Source organism: Macrobrachium nipponense, chromosome 5 (assembly GCF_015104395.2).
Source record: "Macrobrachium nipponense isolate FS-2020 chromosome 5, ASM1510439v2, whole genome shotgun sequence".
In the NCBI taxonomy this organism is placed as follows: Eukaryota; Metazoa; Arthropoda; class Malacostraca; order Decapoda; family Palaemonidae; genus Macrobrachium; species Macrobrachium nipponense.
This window is the reverse complement of record NC_061107.1, coordinates 133,210,487-133,235,584: the sequence shown is the minus strand read 5'-3', so window position 1 is coordinate 133,235,584 and position 25,098 is coordinate 133,210,487. Positions and strand designations below refer to the sequence as shown.

Sequence of the window (25,098 nt, the reverse complement as noted above, 5' to 3'; positions counted from 1 at the left end):
TCTAATATTGTTGTTTTTTCCCATTGACAAAAGTACATTATTTTCCGACTGTAGATCAAGATTTTGCTAGGATAACAGCTCATTGATAGTTTTTAAAGTAGCATTCTCTTGCTGCATGGAAGTAATAGTATTTTGTAGAGCTTCTAATTTTCTCTGAATATCACCTAATGGACTGTATGCATTTATCACAAGTATCTTCAAATTGCGAATTTAAGATGTAATTCTGGTGAGACTCATCAGCATTTTCTTCATTGCCAAAATTCGTTTCATCCATTATGGCTTCGTCAGCTGTTCTCTTCAATCCCCTTTTCATTGCTCTGGCATTTCGATTTGGTGCATCAGTAACGTGTATATTATATATTGCTACTTTCAAAATGCATATATCTCCTCTGTGACTGTATAAAATGTTATGTAGAATTGTGCAACATTTTTTCAGATTCCTAGATAGCTTAGAGATAGGATGTTTTAAATGTGTGTTAAGATTTCGCATAACATAATGTCTTTGCCGAGAGCCACGTCCAGATTACACATTTTGTATGTAAAGTTGCGTAAGATATCGAAGATTTAGAAGAATTATTGCCCAAAAACGTTTTTGTGTCATCCACTGTCCAGATTCCGTAAGGAAGAGGATTTCATTACATCTTCGATACTCGAGGCGTTCAGATCTCTCTCTCTCTCTCTCCCTCGACATCCTTGAGATTATATTAACGTAACGTAAATTGGTCACTCGTAACTTGAGAATTTCATATTTGATATTTCTTAGAGTTTATTTAGTGTTAAATAGTGTTTTTTGTGGAATCTGAACAAGCATTGTTGTTGTAACGGCGCCTGGTTTTTGTGAAAGTGTAAAACACGACAGCAGCAAAGAAAGAAGTTGGTATACCAAAAAGGTAAAGTGTGTTATATTTTTATTAGTTGCAACAAATAACGGATAGGAACAGTGGTTAACTAATAACTGATAGGAACAGTGGTTTGGTAAAAACTGATGGTTACAATGTTTTGAGTGAAAAGATTTACACTTTTACACATTGCAAATTTTTGTGTTTTGCGTTTGTTTCATTTTGTGCATTTTTTCATTTTCTTGTTGAAGTGTGCCTTTTTATTTTTATACTGTCCACATTTTTCTGTATTTTCATTTACATTCACAATTTAATTGACTTAGTTATTTTCATTGCTTAATCATTGCACATTTAATTAAATTTAACATTTGTGAATTAATTTGCATTTACTTAGAATTCTTTTCAAGTTTTATTATTGTTTAGCACTTGTGAATTAATTTCCAAATTTCAATTATTGCCTAACACTTTTGAATTTCAATTGAATTAATTTTCTTGAATTTTGTGATAAATTAATTTTGATTTAATTTTACTTAATTGATTCAAGAATTAATTACACTTTACTTTGTTTTCAAGTAACAGTAATTTTCCCTGATATTGTGAATTTCACTTATAAATTTTGAGTTTAATAATAAATTTTTGTATTTAAAATTTTTTTTAATATTTTCATTCATTTATAACCAGTATATTGGCATATGATTATGATTATGTTAGGTAGAAACATAGAGTGGTGATTAATCTGTTTTCCTTCAATTTACTTAAAGTGACTTAGAACCAGGGAAGTACTTAGACTTCTGAAATCAGGGAAATACTTAAACTTTTAAAGTTGTTGATGGAGTGATACTCTTTGATTAATTTAATTACTTACAAGATTACCTCACACCTGTTTTTGATGAACTTAGTCTGATTTTCTGCAATACTGGTAAGTTGTTAAGGGATTACTGTTGCCTTTAGAGTATTCAGTCGTTTAATACCTGTGATGAGGGTTCAGGTGTCTGGCTTTTGTGAGGTATCAGTTAATGAATGGTAAGTGTAGTAACCAGATACTTGGCACTTCGTAACTATATATATATATATGTATATATATATATATATATATATATATATATATATATACATATATATATGAACTGATCTGTATAGAAAATTCATGTGTGAGACATAACGGAAAATCTACTAAATTTGTTGTGCGTAGCTATGTGTGATCAGAGAGTAACGATCAGATAGATATCGCCGATTCATCGAATGCCCATATGATCGTTGGTGGCGTGGCGTGGGTGATTCAAATGAGTGCCATACATCGAAGACTCTTATTGGTTCCTTTCAATTATAAGAGGCCAATCAGCTTAGACCTGTGACCCAAACAAGTTCAGTTTGAAAAGTTAAGAAGAGTCAGTAGTAGGGGATTAGTGGTCGACGGGTCAGGGCGCGTCTCAGAGACAGTGGTCGGCGCGTGTCGCCTTGGAGTACCTTCCGACTATATAATAATCATATAATTAGTAGCGAAATATTAGCAACAGGGCCCTGTGTAACTATTAAGGAAAATACACGTATTAATTTTATCCTACGCGTTTCATTGTACTAGTAGAACCCTTGTATGATCGAAAATCAGGTATATATCATATATATATATATATATAATATATATATATATATATACATATATATATATAATGTGTGTGTGTATGTATATATATTATATATATATACTATATATATATATATATAAATATATATATATATATATATATATATATATATTATATATATATATATATAATCTTATATATACACGCACATTTTTCGCAAGTTTATCTTGCATTACTAATATCTTTATTTTACTCTATGCCATCAAACCAGGACGTATTTCGAAGCAGCCAAACCTTTTTAATATAATTTAAAGCTCAAAAAATAGTATCTATACTACACACGAAAACATTTTTGTATAATTCTTTCTCTCTCTCTCTCCCTCTCTCTCTCTCTCTCTCTCTCTCTCTCTCTCTCTCTCTCTCTCTGATCTTCAGAGACAATCTTCCGAGCGTAGCTAAAGATTTACTTGCATGAGAAATATAATTGATATATTCATATAATCTCTTAATTTTCTTGGTGAGCCTATTCATATACAGTTTCCTTGGTTGACCAAAATGTTACATGCAACATATGCCTAGTAAACCAAACTAAAGTGACGAGATATTAGTGAAAGGCTTACCTGAATCAACAGTAACATTATTATAAAGCTTTTTGTGTCGGTATGACTTCTTTTAGATCTCGGGCAGTCTTAGGGCAGTAAATGGGTTGGAAATGTGACGAACAAATTTGTGCAGTTTTGGCATTGATACCATCAATTCTTTTGCATATATTCACCCACTTCTTTGGCTCCATAGTTATGCATCTTTTGGGAAACGGTAAAATCTAATGTTTTCACTACCAACATTTGTATTGGTCTTATAAGAATTGGAGCACTCATATATGGTACATATTACCATGATGAATCTGTCCTCGCCAATGAAGACAAACATTTGTGAAAAAACGCGGAATATTTCCCGCCTGTGTCGCCTGGCGGAACTCTCCTTGTCTCCAGGTGACGTCATGCGCATGAACGTTGAAAACGGGACCTCTAGGTAACTCACCTTATCTCATTCCATCTTCTTACAATAATGACCGTTAGGATCATAAACTAGATGACTCTAATTAACTTTCTGAATTTTACCAAATTGCTCCCTATAGCATTACAGACATGTAAAAAAAAAACAAAAAAAAAAAACTAAGTTTTCAGCGTTAGTAAAAGAAAAACCCAGGCAAAAATATGCTTAATAGCGAGAGTGAGTATGATACCTTGGAAAACAAACAATGCAGAAGATGTATACTGATAATCAAGGCCTAGAACAGCATTCGTCAACCAGTGGTTCACGGACCACTGGTGGTCCATGAAAAAATGTTGATGGTCCGCAGAAAAATTGGGACATTATTTAAATTTTTATGTTTCCTTAATCCTCTTCAGGCAACCCTGATACAAATCGCACATAATGCTAGATTTCCCATTTGGATTTCGGCTTCAAATAAAAACGGCTCTCCGTCAAACAAGCAGTAACTAAAATGCACTAAAATGTGTAGCTAACTTCAAATTTTCATTTTTTAAATGATTAAAATATAACTTTGTTAGTGCATTTCATATTAATAAAGTAAGTTTCCTGACTATTATTATATAAACGTATATACCTTTCTTTTGTCCTTTCATAAACTTTATATTAGTGGTCGGCCAAATTTCAAATTATTCATTGGTGGTCCATTAAGTTAAGTTAAACAAGTTGGTGACCGCTGGTCCAGAGAATACATTATTTATTCTAGACCTTCCTGATAATAACATAATAAACCTGCACAGAAGTAAGAAACAGCGACGCGGAAGTAAAGTAGAACAAATGTGCAACAAATTAACTCAATATTGCAATAAGAAAACCATCTGCTCTTTTTGATAAAACATAAGACCAATACAGCAGCGGAAGAAGACCACACATCAGGCTGAAATGTTTAGAAATTGATAAAATAAACTATTAATATGTGCGGATAAACGGGAAATAAATATAAGGAATACCTACAATAAAATTTTGTTTGCGCCAAAAGCTGTTGAAACACACTTTCTATACTAGGAAAACATTCCTGCAACATTACAGCACAGACTGAGAGAGAGAGAGAGAGAAGAGAGAGAGAGAGAGAGAGAGAGAGAGCACGGAGTGTACACAGCGAGAAGACGACTCCGTTGCACTGTGTGAACGGGGATGATGACGGTTCGTTGGTGGTGGGCTGGCCGCTGGTGGCATCCTTGCTGCGACTGGCAGTGGTGCTGTTGCAGTGTTGCCAATGGCCATTCTGACGTTTACTACTTTTTCCTGCGCACAATCTCTATCTCTGATGCTCCAGCGGAAAGTTCCATCAGCTGCAGCCTCTCTTTCTTGGAAAGCTTGCCCGTGGTCATGAGATGTCGCTTCCTTTTTAAATCTGTATTGGATTCGGAAGACGCGTTTCATTGCTCTCTACCAGTCATTTGCGATGTTGGCGTCCGTTTATTGTCAACATGCCGGTGCCGAAATGTTTACATGAAGCGTAGATGGTCAACACTAATGAGTTAATTCATCAACTGGCACCTCGCCCGAGCTTGCGCAAGTAAGACGCCGGCCACGTGGGACAGCGATAAGGACGTCTGTAATGTTTTGAATCTTCTTTATTAGCGAGAAAATTTCTATACTATCAATCGATGATTGCAAAATCCCCTTCGAATTTTTGCAGTTCATTTGCTAACGATTACTGACAATTTTTACCTTAACAGTGAAAATTCCCTTGATGATCTGATTCAGCTCTCAGAAACACTAAATTATATCATTGATGTACTCTTTTGTGATTAATGCTTTTTCAACAACAAAAAACGGAAATATGTTTTGCGTCTCTGCTGAAAGAGGGAATATGATACCAAAGTTTGCTTAAAATCGTCTCCATTTGTCAGATTGTTTCGTTCATTACAGAGGTTCTACTGATTTTTGTTTGATCGTTGCTGTCATGATAATCTTCAAAGCTTAAGCAGTGATTCCCGGTCAACGATTAGTTATTAATGATCGTTTTCTTGTCTACAATTTCCATACCAACTACTCTACAAAGCCAGGTAAATATATTATGGATAAGTATTTATGTACGGAACTGCGGTGCCTTCGGTGTAGAGAAACGTTACATACATACAATTCCGAAGAGTAAAAAGCTATGAATCTTCAAATAATGTAATCTCCTATTCACGCACAGGTAAAACTATGAGCCTGTAGAATGCAATTTATCAAACATTTACACATTTATTTCAGGTTTATTTGTATGCGCCTTTTGTTTATTTTTTTATATACACATGTGAATCTGTTTGCATAGTAACCAGCTGAAGAAAAGGCGAAAAACATCTATCTGCCGGGATGGGAAATCCCTGAGTACTATACGAAAATATCGGTAGTAAGCGCAACCTTAGTACAAACGAATCTTCTCGACTGGGAGTTGAGCAAACACATTCTTATCGTCTCCTTCAACACTTGAATACCGATTATCTCTTCAAAACAAGCCAGTATATAGTTTATTTAAAAACGCGCGAACTAACTTTCCCAGAGGTCTTGCAACATCGAAAACCGTGCACAAATACTGGATTATCTTCTTTAATGGAATCTTTTTTTTTAATAGTCTGTAAAATTTACAAGTCAAATGTACAAGGTATACTGGATGTCCTTAGTTGCATACTGAATTTATTCTTAGCGTTTTTGTGTCTTTGTTTATATGTTCCTTTAGCTATAAACGAGTTTTTCTGTAAGAGCTTCAATATGTTTCTGTACACAGTCAACATATGCTCATACGTAGGTTGTTGATAATGAGTTCCGTTTGCCATCATTTCTTTGTTTCCTACTGAAAGTATTATTTGCAATGACGTCCCCTAAGCTTTAACATTCTGTTCATTTTTTATGAAATCTGAGGCCGCATCTTCATCCGGGAAAACTTGAGAATTGTTGTATAACAATGATAAAATTGGTTGCAGGTCCACAAAAATACAGCATGAGTTTATGGTCTTTAATAGATATTAAAAGCTTTTGAACTTTGCGCTAGGTTCATCTTCAGTCAATTATACATTACAGCAGCTTTTGTTTCGGTGTTTGTAACCGGTAGATGAACCTCCTCGCAGGGATAATGGCTATGCGATTTATTTTTCTTTTGCTTTTTGCTATATTATCCCTGCCCCCACTTTTTTTTTTTTTTTTCGTCTGCCTTGAAGCAATGGATCAACCGAAGAGCTCACGTCACCTGTCTTATATGAGACATCCATTAACCCATGAAAAGAATGAACACTAACCGAGTTATAAGTGCTTAATGCTTCAAGTGCGAAGATACCAATTCGTATCCAAAATTGCAAAATTTTCTGAAAATCTGATGATCTTTTTTATTCACTTTTCAGCACGGAGGCCGTTTAGAGAACCTAGACTGATACAGACTATACTCTGTTTTTTTCCATCTGTCCATCTGTCTGTGGTGTTTTTGTATGGTAACACTGCGTCCTGGGATTTAAATAGTTACGCTATGAGTAAGTTTTAGGTAAATAAAAGGATATCTGGGTGTAGATTTGCAACTGAAAAGTGTTTTAATAATTTACTGTATGCGAAGTGCACCGTTAATATTCGAAATAGGATATTATTATTATTGTTGAATGTAAGCTGAATGTAACTATCTAAAGCCCGGGACGCAGTGTTACCATGCGGAAACACCACAGGCGGATGGACAGATGGAAAAAAACAGAGTATAGGCATCAACCAGTGTATAATTTCACATTTAACCTCTGTATGCTCATTTTATATTCAATTCAATATTTGACTTCTCTATGCTTGTAGTAGTTGATAGTGTCAAATATGGTACTCCCTTTAACCTCTGTCCTTCAAGAGTCTGGTGCCCTTCTTACCCTCAACCTCCTTTTTATAAATTACCCTTTTTCAAACAACCAATCGCCCTAGTCATTTGTTGATAATTCTGTTTGTTTGCAAAATAGTTTTCTTTTCTTTTCAGTCATCGTTCGCAGCATCGTTCTATTTTGTCCAAGATATTGATTCAAACATCGATGATATCTCTGAATCGGACAGATGAAACTTGGTTCATTCTAATGCATACAGAATATGGTATTTTGAACCCGTCCTATCAACTGATATGGTGAACTTAGAAGTGAACAGTAGTATGTCTGGGGTGGATCACATTATGACTTGGGCAGGTTTACCTCATCAACCCTGGGTACTCTCCTCGTGTACTACATGTGCTAGATTATTCAATTCGCTAACCTCTACTTATTCAGCATGTATTACTTTGAGAATTGTTCTCCAAAGCCTCTTAACTTTGTATCACTCACTCCCCTTGTGCGACAGTTCTCACAAATGTAAGGAAACCATGGAGTGGAGTTCACCCTTGAATTCCCCCTGTATTTCTGGATATTCTCGTCATGGCCGAGCGTCATTCGACAGGGATGTCTGTGTCATCGTCTTGTGTAATAAAATGAGTCAGTCCAAGCAGATATGATATTTCATATCAAACTTTGCCTTCTCATATAGTATTTGTCATATGAACAATTCACCAGTTCGCTATTAAACAAATAGATCGAGTTCATCAGTATCCCGTCTAGGAATGTTTGGTATGCAGGCCTTTGACTTACTCAACTGATTACACGTGATCACCTGAAGTGCTTCTCATTTTCAGAGAGAGAGAGCAGAAGAACGATGAGAGCGACGAGAGAGAGAGAGAGAGAGAGAGAGAGAGGTTCTGTTGGCGAGTAACGATGAGTGAGGAAGGGAAAGAATACTTCCAAGTGCAGTGTGACCTTGTCACTTTTATTTATTTGTTTATTTCATATATTCATTCTCTTTCTAGTAAAATTCAAAGTTATTTTTTGATGTCAGTCTCTATTCCAAGTAAAGGGAAAATAGATAAATGCACTGAGATGATAAAGCTTGACTTTGGCAGGTCAGTTTACAGACCTCTTGGGATGCTTCACATGAAAATTAAGACAGACGTCCAACACGTTCTCCCTATCGATATCCGGTCCTCCCTAAGATCACCGTTCCCTGGTATTTTTCCGGTAGGACTGAGTTATTATTCCACTTGTAATCCTGTTGTTGTGTACCTTTCATTTAAATGATTTATTGATACCTATTTGCATGCCAAAAACAAGCACATGAGGTAAAGTTCGGCTGTGTGGTTTCATTTACTTCATTCGCGAACATAGACACAAATCAGGCAAGAATTTATTTTCTACTTCATTTTCTGAGGTGTTCTGTACTGAAACTTAATTCTCCTATTCTTTAAAACCTCCTCTGATAACAAGTAAAGGTAAATGAAACTCCAAACAGTTTGCTTTTCTCCCAAGCAGGGACAGAAAATATTCTGCGGTAAGAATTACCATATATTGGGTCGTTTCAGGACACAAAGTGCTACCAGAGCGCGCACGTACAAACTTGTACATAATGTTAAGAGGTTATTTCTCTTAATTAGCCGATAAGATAAAAATAAATGAACATTCATGTTTTATGTGGCTACTCGCATCCATTTTCTTATGAATGACACCACATACAGTATATATATGAGCATAGACCCTCCTATCACCTTAATTCCTCTCACATCTATTACAAATTCTTCACCTTGATTTTGTTTGATGAATATATAAAATTGCATGATTGCCTTTTATTGCGTCAGCATATATATAACACATGCTAACATAATAAAGGTAATCAGTCGATTTTATGTATTCATTAAACAAAATATAGCTGAAGAATTTGCATAGTTCCTCGCTGGACAGTCGCCTACAGATCTGGTACCCAGAGTTCGCACCCTGCACTTACTGTACTGAAACGACACAGTATATGGTAATTCTCGCGAATGGTGTTACCACAGAATATTTTCTGTCTCAGCTTAAGAGAAAAGCAACCTGTTTTGCTTTTCATTTACCTTTACAGATTATCAGAGGAGGTTTTAAAGAATGTGAGAATTAAGCTTCAGTACAGAACACCTCAGAGAATGAAGCAGAAAATTTATTCTTGCCTAATTTGTGTCTATGTTCGCGAATGCACTCATAAACCATCAGCCAAACTTTATGCCATATACTTGTTTTTGGCATGCAAAACAATCAATTAATCATTTAAATAAAAGTTACGCAACAACAGGATTACAAGTGGAATATTAAGACACAGTCCTACCGAAAGAATACCAGGCAACGTGACCTTAAAGAAGACCGGATATCGGAAGGGAAATCCTGAAAGGAACAGAGAACCTGTTGGAAGTCCGCCTTAATTTCCATCTGAAGCATCCCAAGAGGTCTGCAAACTGACCTGCCAAAGTCAAGATTTATCATCTCAATGCCTTTATGTATGTACACATACATACAAACATACATACATACATACATACATACATACATACATACATACATACATACATGACATCACACATATACATATATATATATATATATATATATATATATATATGAATAACTTGATCACGAGTATATAAAACGTGATGCTATGTATAAAACTTTTATATATATATATATATATATATATATATATATTATTATATTATTAGATATATAGACTTATATATACATATACAAGAATTTCGATAAGAGTATATATAAACAACGGTTTGAATAGTCATAACCCAGCCGCGTATATATAATGAAAACAGCTAGTGTTCTATAAAAAAAAAAAAAACAAAAAAAAAAAGTTTGCTCCAGAGGCACACTCAAGATAACCTCTTAAGATAAGGGTATTCGTCTCTTATCAGTAACAGACGTGTTAGTAGTACCCAAGGTAACCGCACAATTTTGGGAAAACGGCCCAAGTGATTTACAGGGAATTCAAATCTGGCAGAGTTGATATCCAAGCTGTCTTTTAGCAGCCATCTTGAAAATAGCGTTTAATTGAAAGTTACAGAATTTTCGTGGTTTTAAATTATCAATAAAAATTTGAATATTATTTTTTCACATCGCCAAAAATTAAAACTAGGCTAAATTCATTCATATTCTGTACAGGTTTTGCAGATAAAAAAAAAGCGTAAAAATGCTAATTTATATTTACATGCTTGTTAATTGTGTAATATTTTATCGAACATTGCAACATTCATTTAATTTATTACTCAGACATCTCTAAAGCATTCTAACTGAGGAGTGCATTCAATTAGTTCCTTGTTTCTCTGCAGGTAGCTGACCATAGCAAAATAATGTGCATAGTATAAATTCGCAATGTTACATTCGAGCTTGTAGTTACTATAAATTAAATTTAAAACTTTGACGTAGATACTCTATTGATAGTAGGTATGAGTCTGTAATTCCTCTGCCATGGACCAACTAAATCCTGTTAGACCTAGGCAGTTTCTTGGCTTTTCCTCTTGATACAAACAAATTCATTCTGCGCAGTTATGGCTCTGAAGCCCGAGATATAAAATTCACGTGTAAGATATTTAAATGTAAGATATTGAAAGACTAAGACATCAGTAAATACCATTCTATGAAGTAATTTAACTTCTATCGGAAAAAATTGCAAATTTGAATATTATATTTGTTTTACTGAAGGAAATTTATTCTTTACCAAAAATTCGTATATCAACTACATAGGCTACAGGTTGAAAAGTAAGAATAAGGAGGTCATACTGTATTAGGCTCTGTTGCAGTTAAGGTACAATTTTGAGAGATGACGTATAGTGCCTAACTGTTCTTATAATGTTTTTCTCTTATTTTCATAGTTTTTCTATCTGTAAGTTAGTTGTCCTGGAATAAGGCAAACAGTCACTTTAAAAAACTAACGATTTTTTGCATGGTCATAGAGGCCTGCAAGCTACAGTGATCAATATGCTTCAACCACATGCTGATGGTGCCACTTGGCTCCTATCTTAGATATTTTTGTTGAAAGTTCAAATAGCCCTATGTTTAAAGCTGCAGAATTTTTAATATTTGTGTTGATCTGGTCAAGTGATTTTAAAGGCCATCTTTCCTAGGCTGAAGAGCCTCCTGTTCGGATTCGAGATCTGAGTAGAATGTTCGTTTAATCGGGTTTTTAATCCTTCTTTATGGAATTTCAATCAACATGCAAAATAGGTGATTGCTAAACAATGAAACATCAGAGTAATTTTGAAATTTCGTCTCTGAATTCGACACGAAAAACAGCTGTAACACGTTTGTGGTTGTGGCAAAATTAAGACCACTTTTACGCGGGAAATAGGATCACTTGGCCTACTTTCAAAAAGACTTTGTGATGCAAATATACTACTTCAAGAAACTTGATATTTTGTGGGATGCTATAAAATCGGAAATTATACCGAGCCAATAATTCTACTTGTCACCATCTTGAATTTTGTTTTTAAGTTTGACATTGCACCCCACCTGCTGCCTTAATTCTGCCTGAATTAACTCAGAGGTCCCCTGGTTGCAAAATTTCCATTGGTTACACGATTGGCTGCCATAATGGATTGACTAATAATACACGAAATTACGAACCGCCACCCACCCAAAGCATTCACTTTGGCATTCCGCATTCTCCACGCCAAGGCCTCAAAATTCCGCACATTAGTACTAGTGTTCATACAACTTAGGTAAGACTGAGTTTATAAAGTTGAAGACATTTTTAACTGTGTTGTTTTCAGAAATTATCCTAAAATGTAGGTTCTCAAAGATGCTGGATTCAACAAAACAATTTTCATTATCTGAATCACTGACTGATGTATATTACCGACCTACATAATCTTGATTTGCTCTAAAATTTATTCATCGCATTAGCGGAAAATTTGAAAACTATATCATCTGGACCAAAGCCCTGAAGTATTGTCTTTGAACCTCTTATCAATAAGAAGATTAAGTCAATGAGGCGTTGTCTCTTGGTTCTAGTGTTATTGCCTTTGCAATCTATCCTTCTTTGTTTTATTTGCTTATCAATCATAAAGTTTAATTCTTCAAAAATTTGAGGCTTAGTCTGTGCTGGAGATCTGCTACCATAACTTACCGGTAGCTAGATGAGTAAAGTAGGAGATTAGCTGAGATTTTTATTTCTAGGATACTTTAGAGCTTTAGAAAAAATATCCCAACTAGAGGCTTTATTTAGAGTCAGAAATAGCGAATTTATTTAGAATCAGTAATAGGGAAATGCCGTCTTTATTTTAAATGCCATTTAGAGTAAGTGTTTTATTTCGTAAGAGAAGGAAGACGATATAACGGAAATGCTTTGCGGTGAAAAGAAGAATTATGGAATAGATTACATAAAAGAGTGTAGTTGCAGAATAAACATCGAAAGATCAAACACATAAGAAAGAGGAGGTGAAAGTAAAAATGATCTTATTAAAGGAAAAATCAGATATAGAACAATAGAAGCTAATGCATAAAAACGAAATAGAAATGGATACTGAATGTCTTCTTCCCTTAATGACAATATCAGTTTCCCATGGTTTCTGAGAGGGAACATTATTCAAGAAAATAACGTGTGTGTCATAGCACGGTGTAAATATTAACAGCTGAAGGAATTTGCAGAATATGTGTAGGTATATGAAGCGATAAAGACTAGCCCCAACGGAGTCACGAGGCAATTGCTTACAAGGTTAAAACTTCAGACTTTGCACTACTCAGCATAACAATGTGGGTTTCTGAATTCAAAAATAGATACTTTTATCATGCAAACTGATGTCATCATTAAGATAACGCTTGTTTGTCTTCAGAAAGCTCTACACTTTCTGTTCTTTGCAGATGCGACTGATAGGGAGTAAATAGAGGAAAGACCAAGATTTGAGGGTTAGAACATCAGCATTTATATTACATTCAACAGAACAGAAGAAATGCAAAGGCGTGAGAAGGGTGATATATGAAGAAATCCATATCTTTATTTACCTATACGTATATATATATATATATATATTATATATATATATATATATATATATATATATATAACGTATATATATATGTATATTTATACATATATATATATATATATATATATATATATATATATATATATATATATATATATATATATATATATATATATATATATATATATAGAAGCCTTAAAAGCATGAGTGTTTTAGCTTTCAAATCGTTCCTTGAAGTTATTATGGCAGCATGTAGCAACCGACAAAAATTTTTATTTTTCTTTCTTATAAATGTTAAATGCTTCAAAACACGATTATAATTGTCTGAAGTATAATCATGAATAGCATGTAGACTATTGTGCTTGCGATTAACCCTTAAACGCCGGAGCGGTAAATAAAAAAATGACTCCCGTATGCCGGAGGGGTTTGAGAGTGAGCGCGTAAGCGGAAAAAATATTTTTTTCAAAAAGTCACAGCGCGCTTAGTTTTCAAGATTAAGAGTTCATTTTTGGCTCCTTTTTTTGTCATTGCTTGAAGTTTAGTATGCAACCATCAGAAATGAACAAAAAAAAATTTCATTATTTACATATATATAAATAATGCGATATATGATAGCGCAAAAACGAAATTTCATATATAATTGTATTCAAATCGCGCTGTGCGCAAAACGGTTGAAGGTAACAAGTTTTTTTTTTCGTTGTAATGTGCACTAAATTGCGATCATTTTGATATATAACACATTGTAAAACAATAAAAGCAACACAGAGAAAATATTATCACAAAATAATGCATGAATTCGTAATGCGCTTACGTAAACACATATTTTTTTCAAAAATTCACCATAAATCTAAATATTGTCCTAGAGACTTCCAATATGTTTCAGAATGAAGACAAATGATTGAATATTACTATACTGTAAGAATATTAGCTTACAAATGCATTTTTCGACCATATCTGACGAGCTAAAGTTGACCGAATGTCGAATTTTTTATATATATATTTTTTTATATGCAATTATTTCTGAAATAAGAAAAGCTACAACTTTCAAATATTTTTCGTTTTATTCTACATGAAATTGCGCACATTTCCATATATAAAACTCTATGAAATGCCTAATATGAAAGGGAGCAAATATTCCGAGAATGGGACTTACGCATTTCGGAGATTTGTGGCGGAGAATCCGCGCGCGGAGGGAAGGAAAGTTTTTTTTAAAAATTCACCATAAATTCAAATATTGTGCTAGAGACTTCGAATTTGTTTCACGATGAAGATAAATGACTGAATATTACTAGACTGTAAGAGTTTTATCTTACAATTGCGTTTTTCGACCATTTCGGTAGAGTCAAATTTGACCGAACGTGGTTTTTTTTCTATTTATCGTGATTTATATGCAAATATTTCGAAAATGAGAATAGCTACAACCTTCAACTATTTATTGTTATATTTACATGAAATTGCGCACATTTTCATATATAAAACGTTATGTAACGGCTAATTTAAAATGGTGCAAACATTACCACAATCGCACGTATGATTTTTTCGGAAGAGTTACCGCGCGGACGTAAAGAAAATGTTATTTTTTTCATAAATTCACCATAAATCGAAATATTGTGCTAGAGACTTCCAATTTGTTGCAAAATGAAGGTAAATGCTTGAATATTACTAGAATATAGGCGTTTTAGCTTACAATTGCGTTTTTCGACCATTTCGGTAGAGTCAAAATTGACCGAAGGTTGAAAATTTGTCACTTATAATTTTTTATATGAAAATATTTCAAAATTGATAAAAGCTACAACCATGGGTTGTTTTTAGTTGTATTGTGCATGAAATTGCGCACATTTTCATATATAAAACTTTATGTAACGGCTAATTTAAAATGGTGCAAACATTACCACAATCGCATGTATGATTATTTTCGGAAGAGTTACCGCGCGGACGTAAGGAAAAAGTTTTTTCATAAATTCACCATAAATCGAAATATTGTGCTAGAGACTTCCAATTAGTTGCAAAATTAAGTTAAATGATTGAATATTACTAAAATATAAGAGTTTTAGCTTACAATTTCGTTTTTCGACCATTTCGGTAGAGTCAAAGTTGACCGAAGGTTGAAATTTTGGCACTTATCGTTATTTATATGAAAATATCTTAAAACTGATAAAAGCTACAATCATGAGTATTTTATTGTTGTATTCTACATAAAAATGCGCACATTTTCATATATAATACTCTATGTAACGGTTAATTTAAAATGGTACAAAAATTATGTCAAAGTGACGAAATAATTTCAGAGATGTGTCACAGATACTTTTTAGTGCGGCAAGAAAGAAATTCGCGCTTGCGCGCCTGCGTAACGATTGTAAACAAAACAACACCTTGATCCGTGAACTCCCAGCATCCCCCAAGGCGCGTGATTCAAGAGTTTTCGGCTGGTAGGCCTAAAAGTATTTTTCCGCGAATTTTTAAAAAAACTTTTGTATGTCGACGTAAAATACGTCCAGTCGCCACCCGAGAGACAAAAAATGTCGACGTAAAATACGTCCAGTCGGCGTTTAAGGGTTAATACGCAAATGTTGTAGGTAGCATGAAAATAGCAGCCGTGACAAAGAATAGCAACATCTTTCTTCGTTCTCAGAAGTGATCAAAGCAATTTAATGGAATAGCTCAGATGAAAAGCGGTGAACTAGATTATTGATTGATACTCTATTGGTACCAGAATCCTAAGGTGATAAACTTGAACCTTCTTGCGGATAACTCCCACCCAGAATTCTTTAGATTGCAAGGACTCTGTAGTTAAGATGAGATATTACAAAAGTAAAGTTATAAGCATGATGATAACAATAACATAAACACTAAAAAACTCGTAGCACTAAGCCACTTTTTGAAACTTTTGTGAAAAGTCAAAGGTTATAGAATGGATAGGCTTTGGTCAAAGTGTTTTCTCAATAGGAAAGTGCTCCTGAGGTTGTAATGGGGGATAATGAAAAGGTCAGGAGAGATGTTGGTTGTCAACTGTCTCTCAGCAAGAAGATAAGGTAAAAGAGAGCCGCTATCGTTACTCTTTTGTCTGTACTTTTTATCCAGAAGCTGTAATAATAACCTCTTCTTGTAAGCTGCAGATATGGCATCTCACAAACACTCTCAATCAGCTCTTTGGTACAAGTCCTAGATAAAGGCTGCTTCTGGTAATCATTTTTTCAGACGGGTTAAGTATCTTGAAGAAACTACCGATAGCAGAGGTATAGGTTTCGATTGAAGGTTGCGGATTCTTCATTCCTATATCACTGTGGTATCTGTGTCCAACGATAACGTACTCCAGCTAACCATGAGATCACTAGTAAATCAGAGGGTACTCTTTGATACAAAGAAGCTTCTTATCTATCATGGACAAACTCTTCTGTTATTTGGCAATAAAGGGAAGTGGCGAAAGATGAGCGTGTCTTGTTTAGTAAATAGTTTAGCATGTCGGTTGTATTTCTCAATTATATACTTTCTTGGTGCTCTGGAACTGCATTTCTTACATTTCACCACTCACCTCTATTTTGATCCAGTATCATTCTACCTGTATATTAACTATATTGATAGAATGGTATTACTATCCATGTACAATGACACGTGTCAAACAGAAGTTTGTGGTGAAATGTAAGAATTAAAGTATATCTTCCACTAATCTAGCCAGCATAATATTCTTGGTCTCAACCACATCCTTTCCAAACATTAGATCTTTAGAAACTTTCTGTCATCTTAGCTACATTCATTACCTTATAAGTCAAAACAACCTTAAAGCACTCTCTCCAGTCTCTTAACAGTTTGATAACCTTTTTTCCTCAAATTTCTCATATTTCTATATGTTTCAACCCTCAAACCCTCAGTCATCTCAACAGCCTTTTCTTTTTTTTATTCAATATTCACAGTTTACGGTCTTATTTATGTACCTATTCCCCTCTGTACTTATTACACAGGTCTATTATCTCATTTGTTTCTTCAGTTCTATGTCTCTCTCTCATCAAACAATCCTTCCAATTGAATTTATTTTCACGTACCCTAACCATTCAGCCAGTCTTCCATCCTTTACCAGTTATTATGAATAGGTTGCTTTATCACTTTGGCCACTGTTTACCTAATAGCCGTCATCTCATTTTCTCTTTTAAGCTTTCAAAAGTCTTTCCATAAACTTTGACTATCGCCAGTTAACATTATATCACCCTATGACCCTGTAGTAGGGGTGTAAGAATACTACCACCATAGGTCCTGCGTGTCCTACAAAGGCGACTAAAAAGACAGCTACTGCCTCACAGTCTTACTTTTTTCGTAAATGGCTAATCCCATTGCTAATAACTGTCGAAACTGCTGCCTTGCAGTGTTACGTTGTAGGAAAAGGTTAGGCCCACCCACTGCCAAGAAGCGTGGAAACTAAGTGTGGAAACTGCTGCCTTGCAGGTGGCCTTTTTAGTCAGAGGCCAGGGCTACCGCCAATAACTATGGTTGATGACAGCAAGGGCATGCGGTCAAAAAATTTCCTTTGCCGAACATTAAACCATGTCTGATGTTGGTGGAGGATGAAACCTTTGATAGAAGGCAGTGGAGACTGCGCATCAGGCAACCGACCCCTTAATGGAAGGATGATGGTAGAAAAGAAGAGTTAACATAATATCACCCTGGGAAGAGCAGCTACTCCCAATTTCTTTCATAACTTCTTTTATATCTTAAAACCTTTCACCTACCTCTAACTCTTGCCCATTCTCTTGGTTCTTTCATTACTCCATCCATAAAAATATACAACCACATTTGAAGCTCTCATCATTCAATAAGCTTATAATGTCAAAGAAAATTACTTTCCACACACCTTGTTCCAGCAACATTCACATTGCACCCTTATCGTGTCTGATGTAAGCTTTCTTTAGCACCATAACTAACCCATAAAAATATTATTTACTTTTAAATATCTCGCATTACTGTTCAGAACAAACACCTTATGTACACAACTTCCATTCCTAATACAATAATGTTTCCATATCAATCATTCCTACTGATATTTTTATTTATTTTGCACCATCAAAACAGGTGTACCTTGACAGGTAAACTAAGTAACATGTTTTTAGAACATTCATGCAATCATAACTCTCCCATTCCCACTGATACAAAGAAAGAATGATTCCTACACCAAACCTTTGGTTGCCTTTTCCTGTCAAGACATTCCTTACACACACACACACACACACACACATCATGGGCAACCAGTCAGTATTTACTCCTCAAACTTATATAACCATTTCCATCCCATTCTGCAACCCCTTAATTACCCTCGTAATAGCGTTTAAAGTCACTGTCAGAAACTATATATATAATATATGTGTCCATAATACTGACACTTGGATCCGTTTTCTTAAGAGCTTTGCTCTCCCATTACTTCCATATAGTGCAACCTTCCTTCACTATAAAATGTTTCATCATTGACCTTTGTATTTTTATTCTCCCCTAATTTTCTTTCTCTCACTTTCATATTTAATGCAAACTCAATTTTCTCCCTCCCTTACAATACTTCAATTTTCTGCAAATGTAATTATGAACTGTTTTCATTTTTTCCCAACTAAGTGAGGATTATATATATATTTATAATAAGTTTATATTATTAAAATATATTTAATATATAGTATATATATATATATATAGATATATTATATATTTAATATATATATATATATATATATATATATATATATATATATATATATATATAGAGTATATATATACACAAATATGCATATGTGTATGTATGTGTATTCCTATCAGTGAGAGTAGATCAAGGATTGTCTAGTCTTCCGATTTTGAGTAGGCTCTTCCAAAAATTAAGCTAACCTCCTTTTGAGAGACAAGAAGTACATCCTGATTCTTCAGAGGAATTTCCTGTCTGAGGTTGTTTTGTTCCTCACCCTTTCCGGTTATCTATTGTTAAGTTTGACTTCTCAGCTTTGGTGATATTTTAACCTGCTTCAGTGTAACCATGTTCATTGCCATCTTGTTCTGTACTATAATGTATCGTTGGGTACTGAAGATTTTCCTTGTTGTCGTGTTGATGAAGAATGAACTTTTTCCAGTCTGTTTATGTCTTGGACAAAGATTCTCAAGTATCAGCGCCTTAACTGTAACTTGCCTTTTATATGGAATACAGGGTAATATGGGACATGCAGTTATGCACTGTATCATATGATATGCATTTTGCTGTATAGAATATAACTAGGTTGATGCAATAAATTGCCCTATAATAAGCTGTGTTGTTCAAGTTCTGTGTAATCTGCTCACTTAGATAACTCAATATCCAAAGAATACAATGTCAACCCACGCTCAGACTAGATGCCGTCACAGAGAGAGGATGAACCGTTTTCTTTCATATTTGTTTTGACGGGAAATTTACTTATATAATCACATTTCATTTGTATTAGGCATTACCCAAAGTCATGCATTATCATCTTCAGGAAAAAAGCAAGGAGGAATAAAATACAACGGACATTTTTCATATTAAATCTTATTTTAGTGAACACTGTATTTTGATGTGAATTAAGCAGGAAATACTTTGACAAAATTGTCCCATGTAATATATAATTTTTATCTCTAACCGAGCTGACAAGCTACTATGCGCAGCGCATTTCTTCCTTCTTCCTGGTGAACCCAAAGAGGTAGGAATTATACCGTGTGTGTGTATGTGTGTGTGTGTGTGTGTGCGTACGTAGCCAAGCCACTTAGAATCTAGAAAACCTCGTATCGTGATTCAATCAATCAATACAATAGGATAGGAAAGGTTGAGTTATTTGGGAAAAAGGTAGGGGTGTTGAGGTCTCCGCTGAGATGTACATGTTAGGATGTAAAAGTGAAAACATGAAGGAAGATAGGAGGGAAAATAGAGAGGGGCAGACCCTCTTGCTTCGTCTTTTAATGAAGAGGATAAACGGCTTAAGTGGCAAAGGAGGTGAAATCATGATAGGGTAAAGTGGTGAAAACATGATGATGGATTTTTTTTTTTTTTTAGGATGAACAAATGAATTGGTGGTTATGATTATCCATTATGTTGTCGTACAGCGATTATCGTTGTTATCTTAATTATCTTAATTATATGTATTTTTACTATTTTCATATAAATCTAACTCATATAGATTTGGGTCTGGTTGGACTCCTTCTATCTTGGGAGCCTTAGGGTCTCTCAATCCCTTACTGGTTAGTTCCCTGCTCCTATCCACTGTATTGTTGTCGGTTGTTGACATCCTGCCCTACGTTCTATTTGCCAGTCTGTGGATTCTACAGTTGATGCTTCCAATCTGTGCCCTTTCGTGTAGTTCCTGCATCGTGTTGTAGTAAGGTGGGGCTTCCTTGAATGCTCTTCTAATGGTTTTGTTTTGTAGGGCTTGCATTTTTAGCACTGTGGTTCTGCACGTGGAGCTAAGATTGCTGTGGGGTGCTCAGGCTGTGGTCTCAGTAAGGTTTTGTACAGCATGAGGTAATGTTTGTCGGAGACAGCCTTGAACCTCTTGATTCTTTTTGAAGGGGCCTAGCTTTCCTCCAACAGTTCAGCATGTGTAGTTTTAGGCATGATGTTCTAGTGAACGTAACTCCTAGTACCTTTATGTTATTCCCTGAAAGGTATTACTCTGTTATTCACAATTACCTCTGATGGATTTATTGTCGATATTGACATGAGTTGGAACTTCTCCCGGCTGGTAGATATTTTCCACTTTTTCCCATACTCATTATTTTCTTTATTTCCCTGGTTGCTCTTAATGCCAGCACGTTTTTACTTATTTTGTTGGGATACGTAATTATTTGAGCGTGGTCATCAGCGAAGAGAATCTGGTAAAAACCAGTTGGCAGGGCAGGGATATCCCTGGTATAAAAATTAAATAGGATGGGGGCCAACACACTACCTTGTGGTACTCCACTTGAGGGAGGAAACTCTGGTTCTGTTAAGTTCCCCCATTCTGATTTGGGCTTTCCTGTTATCCAGGAACCTGCAAAGGATCCTCTTCATGAGGTTGGGTATTGTGGTTCCCATTATTTTATATCTTGACCCATTGTGCCAGACCTTGTCAAAGGCCTTAGCAATATCTCTAGAAATCACGTTGCATCCATGTCCCTCGGTTTATGACATGTCTATGGTCTCATAGAGCACTGATGTTACCCATTCAGCCGTAGATTCTGATCATTGTTGCATTCTAATGAAAATCTTTTTTGGTGATTTTTCCAAATTTGCAAAGTGAATTCAAAGTAGTAGTCCTTATCGTGTGTGGGATCATATGTACATCAAGGTTTCATGTTTATGTTTGAGTAAGCTGTGATGCATCAGTTTCCCTCATATTGTTAAATTTATTACAGTTTAATTTTATAAAATCATTGTAAATGACCATTCTCGTTCTATCTTCACCCTCCTATTTGTAGATTTTTCCTTTCGAGATTAGGTTGTTCGTCTCATAGCATCTGGGGTTAAACGAATCATTTAAAATTCGCTAAAATTCACGACAGAATTTATGAAATATCATACTTCTCTTTCACCATAGCATATAACTTAAGTAAGGACTTCGAAGACACAATGAGGCCCCTTTGAAACTGATACAAAAGTTTCCTATTCTTTATTCTCATTTGAAAGCACTTCTCAAAATGTACACACTCGAACATATTAGTATTCATTAGGTCTTCTCTCTTGCACAGGTAAACCCATTTCTACTTATCTTCATCATTTGCTGGAAACATAAAGAATTTAGTGTTTTCTTTATTCCTTGCGGGAAAACAACCAAACACAGCAAAATTATGCGGCATTGTATCGAAAGCTCCTTCAGTGACTGATTCACCAACTTAATTTGCGTTTGTGGATATTGAGATAACTAAAGCCCCATTCTCAGTTCTCCGGTGCAATTGCACCATATTATTTCAGGTGCAGATATCTCTCTTCTGGGATAATTGGATCAAGAACCTATGCCAGTACAGGGCCTAGCAGCAACCGATATCAGTGGGACCATTTATCTACATTAACTTATAGAAGCGGTCGAATTCATTGCTGAGTTACACAACAGCGATGCCAGTATTGTTCCATACTTAGTAAATGATGTTCACTCTCTTAATTTCAATTACAAGTTGGTTGTCAGGTGTCTAGACTCAGGTACATATAACCCAGCCCTTGATTAGTCCCTGACAAAAATTTGGAGCATGTACCATAAAGTTAACTATTTTGCAAAACTTTGCACCGTACCGCTGCACTAAGAGGAAAACCAATCAGGTTGGTTAAATCTCCTTTTCAAAAAACCTGGCCATTTTCATATATATAGTATATATTGCTGTACATTCTTTATCCATCTTGTACTCGCTTAAAATGATCATATTACTTCCTCTTCTTGTTATTATTCACAATGAGCAAGCTTTTACAGAGACCAAACTTAAAAGCGCTTTCACTTTTAAACCAAGGTTCCGCCGCAAAATATGAAAGTTTTGGAAAAGAGAAAATTGTAAAATGGTCAGACAGTGAAGTTTCATTGGCGATTATACCTATCAGGAGACAACTGAGTGCAAAAACTCCATCATTTTGTAGATAGAAGGGGAATTTTTAGTTGATAATAATTTCGTTCCCTCATGGGATCGAACCACCGTCCAGTGGACGGGAACGAAATCAGGACAGACAGTGACGTTATCAAGTCGGCCAAGAGACAGGCTATAAGTTTATATCGATTCTGACCTTGACATAACATTTTTAGACGAGACCCAGCAGTCTATCGTTAATATTGACCAAGCAATGAATAGTGGCTGGTGTTTCTGGATGGCATTATATCATGGTATTATATCAGAAGCTGGGAAGTTGGACATGCTTTTAAAGTACTGCATGCATTTCTCCTTCGAACAACTCCTCCGGATTTTGTTGGGCACTCTTCCGGACACACAACTTCCCTTAATCACAGATTGGCTTTAACTCCATCGTAAGTTCGTTGGATTTTCCTGTACTATATTGTTCAGTCCTGTCATTGTTCGTTAATTTAAGCCATACATCTCCTAGTTAACGTCTTTTAGTCGGTACTTTATGCCACTACTTCCTGAATATAGAACTCGTTGCTCTTCTCTATATTCCAATAATCTTATAACTTCTGTCTTTTAAAGGTCTAAGAAAAAGTTTGTTCCTAAAAAATTACATGCAAGAGTACCTAAGAAAGCTCTTCTTTAACTGATGATCCAAATTTTTTTATCAGTATCACAGAATGAATGACTGTTTCAATGACGTGGAAAGTATGTCTTTCTGTACCTGTGTAATTTCCTGAACTATCGTGGGATGGCCGGTACTTCAGTTCTGTAAAATATAAGACTTTTGACCTTTGGAGCATGAGTAGATATATATAAAAAAGAGAACTCAACAACAGAAACAAAAACCAGTTTTCATCAATGAGTTGTTTATCATCCTTCTGTGACATGTGTGTGTATCTGATAACGCACTTGAGAAATGTTGCCAAACAATGAAATACTTTTTTCACGTTGTTTGATAAGCAGTATTTTTTTTACTGTTTTTTTATATAAATAACAAGACAGAAGATAACACAGTTCCTTGTACCCTTATTGGAAGTCCCTCTCTTTTTGAATGCAAGGTCTTTTATGGATTTCATTCTGTTTTTCCTCAAAAGACTAACTCCAAAAAGTATTTACATCTCTCTATTGGCCGTCTTTGCTTGCTTTAAACCGAGCGGAAGAATTAAAATTTTTAATGTTCGTTTCTATTTAAGGTTATGTTTGGTAACAAGACTTGTCGGATCCTTTCCCTTTAGGGTTTAACCACTATCAGATTAGTTCTCAAAATGACCCTGTGGTAGGGGTGTAAGAATGCTACCACCGTTGGTCCTGTGTGTCGTTAAAGGTGACTAAAAGGACAGCTGTTGCCTTGCAGTCTAACTTTTCAGTAAAAGGCTAGGCCCACTGCCGACAACTGTGGAAATTGCTGCATGCAGTCTTACTTTTAAGTGGAAACTACTGCCTTTCAGTCTTGCTTTTTAGTAAAAGGCTAGGACCACTGTCAGTAACTTAGGAAACTGCTGCCTTGCAGTCTCGCTTTTTACTAAAAGGCAAGGACTACTGTCAATAACTTAGGAAACTGCTGCCTTGCAGTCTCGCTTTTTACTAAAAGGCAAGGACTACTGTCAATAACTTAGGAAACTGCTGCCTTGCAGTCTCGCTTTTTACTAAAAGGCAAGGACCACTGTCAATAACTGTGGAAACTGCTGCCTTACAGTCTTGCTTTTTACTAAAAGGCAAGGACCACTGTCAATAACTGTGGAAACTGCTGCCTTACAGTCTTGCTTTTTACTAAAAGGCTAGGACCACTGTCAATAACTGTGGAAACCGTTGCCTTGCAGTCTTGCTTTTTAGCAAAAGACTAGGCCCAATGCCAATAACTGCGGAAACTGCTGCCTTGCAGGTGGACTTTTTAGTCAAAGGCAAGGCCCACCGCCAATAACTGTGGTTGATGACAGCAAGGGCATGCGGTCGTAAAACTCCCTTTGACAAACAATAAACCATGCCTGATGTTGTAAGGAAGGTAGTGGAGAAGGCGCATCAGGCAACCGACCCATTAATGTTGGGATAACGGTGGGAAAGAAGAAAAGATTAGTTCTCAAAAGAAAACCTTACTTTTCCGCTTGGATTTATGGAAGGGTTGAGGTGTAGGAAAGGTGAAATCTCATACGAACATTACACAGAGTAGCGACAGGGAACCATAAATAAATGTTCATATGACGGCGAGTGCGTTTGAGCGAATGTGTGTGCTTATGTGCATATGTAGGAATATATGTAAAATGATTAGTTTACCGAGAGGAAATATTTCCTGTAAAATATTATGGGAGAATAGGGT

At 35.3% G+C, this 25,098-nt stretch overlaps 1 long non-coding RNA gene across 1 annotated transcript in view; it reads left to right on the top strand.

Moving 5' to 3' along the window:
• Positions 1-296: 296 nt before the first annotated feature.
• LOC135215654 (uncharacterized) overlaps positions 297-25,098 on the top strand; it is a 68,189-nt gene continuing 43,387 nt past the window's right edge. Inside the window, exon 1 of the long non-coding RNA XR_010314750.1 lies at positions 297-890. This is a non-coding gene — a long non-coding RNA (uncharacterized LOC135215654). The remainder of the gene's footprint in view (positions 891-25,098) is intronic.